Raw genomic sequence first — 6,000 nt, 5'->3', positions numbered from 1 at the left:
CACAAGTCGATGAGAAAGCTGAAAAGGGATATTAACAGATTTTGCTCTTAAGTTAATCTTTTTTTGGAGGATAGTATATAATGGATAAATACTAGTAAATAATTTTTGGAGGATAGTATATTAGCAAGAGATATGTTATTTGGGTGATATATTCTCCGAAATATCAAACTAAAACATGCTCCCACATTATTCTTATACTCAAAATATCAAACTAAAACATGCTCGAAATATATAAATAAATCCATCTGTATAAATATATTTCAAAATATTTTATAACATTTTATTCTTGTTTAATTATGTGCTCGATATCTATCTAGTTTTCAAAAGTTGATCCGCAGCCAGCATGATTCCCATTTCCTTGGAATAATTGTACAACACTTAACATTGAATTATCTAGAAATCGAAAAATACCATGGATTGCCCCAATTTAGGCTATCTTCGATTAGTTTCAATTTGAGTAAAAAAATAAAAAAACATATAATACATAAATTACATTTGAATTAATACAAAAATTAAATAAATTCAAAATTGAATTAAATGAATTGATATAATCAATGCAAACAATAATTAAAGTGGTCATTTATTACAGTACACACACATATATAATTAATTTTGATATCTGCACACCTACCGTACACACTTTTGTGAGCACCGATGAGGTGTCACTCATCTATTGGATGTGATGAAATATAGAAAAATTACACATCGAATGGATGAGTGATATATATATATATATATAACATTGCAATCATTTGTGTTTAAAATTTATTTATACAGTTTGTAATAAAAATTATATCATAGTAACACAAATCATATCACAAATTAAATTGATTGATATAATCAATGTAAAAATTTTAATTTAGTTTATATTTTCAATAAAGTTTAGTTTCAATTTGAAAAAAAATAATAAAAAATATATAATATATAAATTATATTTAATTAATAAAATGAATTAAATTCAAATTTGAACTAAATGAATTGATATAATCAATACAAACAATAATTGAAATTATCATTTATTGTAGTACATATATTTCAATATTAATGATATATCTTTTCTTTTTTAGAAATAACATTTTGACGGAAATTAATATTTTTGGCAAAATATTAGAGTACTTGGTAAAAGGACATCGTAAAATGCACAATTGTATTTTAAAAAAACCACTAAAGAACCAGTTGTTTCCTCGTTCAATGATTTTACTTCTTAACCTATATTGCTCATTAAAGAAATTGAGGGACTTGATCATGTAGAATACAAGAAGGTTGGCATTATCCATTTTCTCCAATTACCCTTCCTCCTCACCTTTTCTCCCTGCAAGAGTAAGAAAAAAATCGCCTAGATGAGTTAGAAACCACCAATACTCTATCTAAAGTGCATGTCGTGGGATGGAAATGTCTACAAAATACCCAAAGGATAACAAGTCTATAGATATATAGACAAGCTCTGATGAGAAAGCTGAAAAGGGGATATTAACAGATTTTGCTCATAAGTTAATCGCATATGCACTTGTTTTTTCAGTAAAATTTTGGACTACATACTAGTAAAAGATTACTATAAGAAAAGTGGGTATTGCGAAGATCAATATGCGATACATTCACTGTATTTCCACCACATTCGAAGCTCGCAAAGCATCCAATATAAGTTGGACATGTCTGTCAGCTCCCTAATCTGAAAATTGAGAAGTATAATATTAGTATTCTAGTTAAGTCTCATCGTAATAGGTGGCCAAATCATTTAAAAGTTGATATGATCAGCCATAAAATATCAGCTGCCCTCTGGACTATGATAAGAGGTTTTAAATGGCAGCACTAACAGTCGATTTGGTGTTTCAAATCATGGCAGGCAAGATTTTCAGCCAGAGATGATTTTGATCCGATCAGGCCTCTCCAAATCCACTCCAAAGACCACTTACATGAATAACTAACCCGTCAAGCTACTTCATTCTCAAAATAGTATCATTGTTACCTAATGAAACCAACTAAAAGAGTGTACCATGATTCTAATGTGCATTCTTGGTCATACAAATTTACCATTTCCATATCAATATAAATCTTCTGATAAACTCAAGCGTATTACAGTTAGATATCAATTGTCATTTATTTCATCCAAGAATAATCTAACAAAAACCGAAACATTCAAATTTCTTAACCTATATTGCTCACTAAATTCCAATTAAAGAATCAAGCTTTTGATATTTTCAACTTTCTGATCTAGAGCCTCAAAATTTCTCTTCTATGTACCAACAATCAAAAAGAATCGCAAGTTTAAGTTTAGATAAATATGGATAAAGAAATAAGCATAAGCAGGAAATTTTCATTAATTTGACCGACTTACTTTCTTAAGCTTGCTATTAAGTTTATGGGAACCCATCCATCCACATCCATTTTCTGGCGCAAATATGTGTCCTTCACCAAATTATCATCACTGCAAGATACATGTGAAATCCAAGCGTGATACCATGCGCAAATAGACAGCAATGAGCGGATGAATCATTTAGTATGCATAACAAAAATAAAATACCAAAAATAATAATCTATCTGTTTCACAATTTGGAAGGCCAAGTGAGGATCAGGTATGGGAGACGACATTGGTGCATATGGAAACATAGGCATGTGCCCGGGTGAACCTGGGTGGGGTCCAAGAGCAAAATACGTAAAAGATGAAGCATCTGCAAATTGAAACAAAATATAATTAGCACGCAAGATAATCTACAGAAGCAAGTATCTCAAAGCAGCAAACCTCACCATTGTAGAACACTGGGGGACCATAGGGCCGCGCACCCACAGTGGGAGGTGGAGGAATAAAGGAGCACTTGAAACTGGACCACGTATGAAGGGCCGAGAGGCGACACTCTGCTGGGGTGCAAGGTTTACTCTGCTGCCAAAATGATTGATGGTTATAGCTCCAATCATCAATCCAACGGTTCCTGGTATCGTTTGCTACCATGGCCATGATTAGAAGAACCATTCCCTTGAAGTTGCGGTCCACTGTTGTTCCTTCTAAAAGGACCACGGCGGATGGTGTGGCTCATGCCCACTGTGAGATCCTCCTCTCTGTCCAACATCCCAACGTGTGTTGTCCCTAGGAGATACCCCCGAAGAGATGCTGGACTTCACTGGCTTAAAAGGAGACGCTTCAACCACAGAACTGTGTGAATTTGGTGCTTGAGAAAAGCTGCCGTTGGCTGTTATGTTTCTGTGACTTGTCCTGTCACCACCTAGCTCCGGAGAACACTGGCGGATAGGAGATTCATGGTTCGAAGCTGAATTTGTTGCTACTTCCTGTGAAGACCAAGAGTCAACTGACGTCCCCTATTATTCACAAAAAGAAAATTTCGTAAGGAAAGCAGTCTAACTTGTACGAAAACTTGATCATCGAGTTCATAATAGCACTAGAAGCATATAATAAAACCCAAGCAACTAAGAACATCAGATAAATTGAACAGGTAGATTAAAAGGGCCAAAATATAGAGAACAACAATGACAGAAATAATAAACCTGTGACAGAATGATTGGTTCGTGAGAGAGTTCTTCAAGAGAATCAGTCGAACTCGAAGAAGCCTTCGTGGAAGCACGAGCTGATTTGGAGAAATCAGGCCAAGATGCTGTCCCCATCAAAGCACCAACCTGCGGAGCAACACCATTAGCGGATTGTTCCAAACACACTTCTTGGTTACACCAACATTCTCACTTCCCTCAGCCTGACCATCCTCGGCCAAGAAACTAGCAGGTGGTGCGATTAATTGGTTTAGGAAAATTTCAGAAGGCAAAACGTGCTTCTGATCAGAGATACTCGAACATGAACAAGGCGACGCGAGCCGTGAATGGCGATCAATACAGAATTTACAGATTGAACAGAGGCGAGGAGTCAGAAGCAGTAGCCATTGCAGAAAACAAAAAAATAGGTCAGGCAACTGAACATCAACCCACCAACACCATCGAATCGATTAAAGAAAACCCAAAAATTCCCACTCGAAATCGAAATCGCCTATCTCCGCCCGTTTTCTTGTTCGGAAGCAAATAAAAGTGCAGTGTTCTAGTCTCCCCGCATATATATAAGAGCAATGAAGCGGGGAATTAGTTTCTCTACGACAAATATAATTACAGCTCGGATTTAATTAGGATATACGTATTTAGTATCAAGATAAAAGATAAAGGTTAATTTATTTATTTATATATCGGAACAAATAATATTTATATCTCGAAAAAAAAAACAAGAAGTAAAATAATCGATATTTAAAATCCGATATCTTTTATTTATAAAAACAAAGCCTATGTTTTGTAAAAATCGAAAAATCTTTAATGATTTATAAGGTGATTTATATCAAGTTTTACTTTTAAATTTTGACATATGGTGATGATATAATTTATCTCCAAATTATCATTAAGAAGATCTTATCTTTGTATTTCAAATTGTTTCACATTAACTTTTTTGCTAGAAATTTTGATAGAATTAAATAAAACTCAAATACAAGATTAGATAAGAAAAACAAAAAACTTACTCTAAAATTACTAAAAAATAAATAATCTAAATAAGAATAAAATATTACTATTGTCATATTAATTTTTTCCTAAAAAAATAGCCGATTTATCTTTAATACCCATACTTTAAATAAATAATAATTAATGTATAACATACTATACTTTCAAAAATATAGATAAGGATTGGATGTTCAAAATTTGAAAATATGGTGAGAATAAGAACATGAGTGTTACTTCTGTTCTTAGATAATATAGAGATTATAATTTGCTTTAATCATTCTAATCAATTGACAAAAATATTCTTTAATTAAATAAAAATCATGATAGAAATCTACGTTAAACTAAATAGATTTTTTTTGTCAATTGACATGTAATAATTGTTCTAAATAATTTATGTACTAATTGATTCAAGCCCAAAAAATTATTAGAAAAAATTGGCTCTACAATTATTTGTCACTGGTTCAACCCTAAGAATTATTATTATGGTCGATTCATCTATGCACTGCTATCTAGAATTAGAGGTGATTTCAACATGTTCAAGAGTTGATTTTTGTCGTATAAGATTATTCATGGTACACACGTAGCATTTTGTTCTAAATATCACTTATTTTTTTTTGTTCCTGTTGATGATTGTATCTAATATTATTCTATCACATCTCAGGCACATGTAAACGCCACAACATAACGAACTCTTATATCAACTAACAAATACTTCGTATTTGCTCTTATTTATGAAAATTGCAAACCGAGTTTTTATAAGAGTGCATTTATGTCATTATAAACTCATTTAAGTATTCAATTTTCTATATAAGAAGAAATATCAAAGACATGTTTTCGGAAGTCCTCAATAAGCTCATCCATTTAAAAATTTAGTGGTGGTAATATTTTTATTAAATATTGTATATTTGTCCCGGAATCATGAAATACAAAACCTAAAGTGCCTCTTAAAACAAATATAAACCGTACCGTTATCATAGCACAATTTTAGTACAAGGAAATGAATCCCTCTCTCTTTATTCTTAGGTAAATGAAAATGTTCTTTGTTTATGGAAAATCAATTTAAAATAGGAAAGGTTTAAAGTATATTCTAAGGGTGTGTTTGGTTGAGTGGATTAAACAATGATAGATTAATAGTCAAACACTTATCCAATATTTGGTTAAAATTTTAAGATGTTTTAATAATCATTTTGATCCGATTTAAGATCCAATTTTTTAGATAACTATTTGATTATTAATCTAACAAATCAAGTGAGATACACTATCAAAACTTAATAAATTACATTTTTCTCCTCTTATTTCTTAGAGTGTTAAGTTATTTATTGAATAAAGAGTGAGTCTTATGTGAGACCGTCTCACGGATCTTAATCTGTGAGACGGGTCAACCCTACTCATATTCACAATAAAAGTAATACTCAGCATAAAAAATAATACTTTTTCATGGATGACCCAAATAGAGATCCGTCTCAAAAATACGACCCATGAGACCGTCACACAAGTTTTTGCCTTGAATAAAAAATT

Source organism: Primulina tabacum, unplaced genomic scaffold (genome assembly GCF_025594145.1).
Source record: "Primulina tabacum isolate GXHZ01 unplaced genomic scaffold, ASM2559414v2 Contig610, whole genome shotgun sequence".
Classification (NCBI taxonomy): domain Eukaryota; kingdom Viridiplantae; phylum Streptophyta; class Magnoliopsida; order Lamiales; family Gesneriaceae; genus Primulina; species Primulina tabacum.
This window is presented reverse-complemented; position numbering follows the sequence as displayed.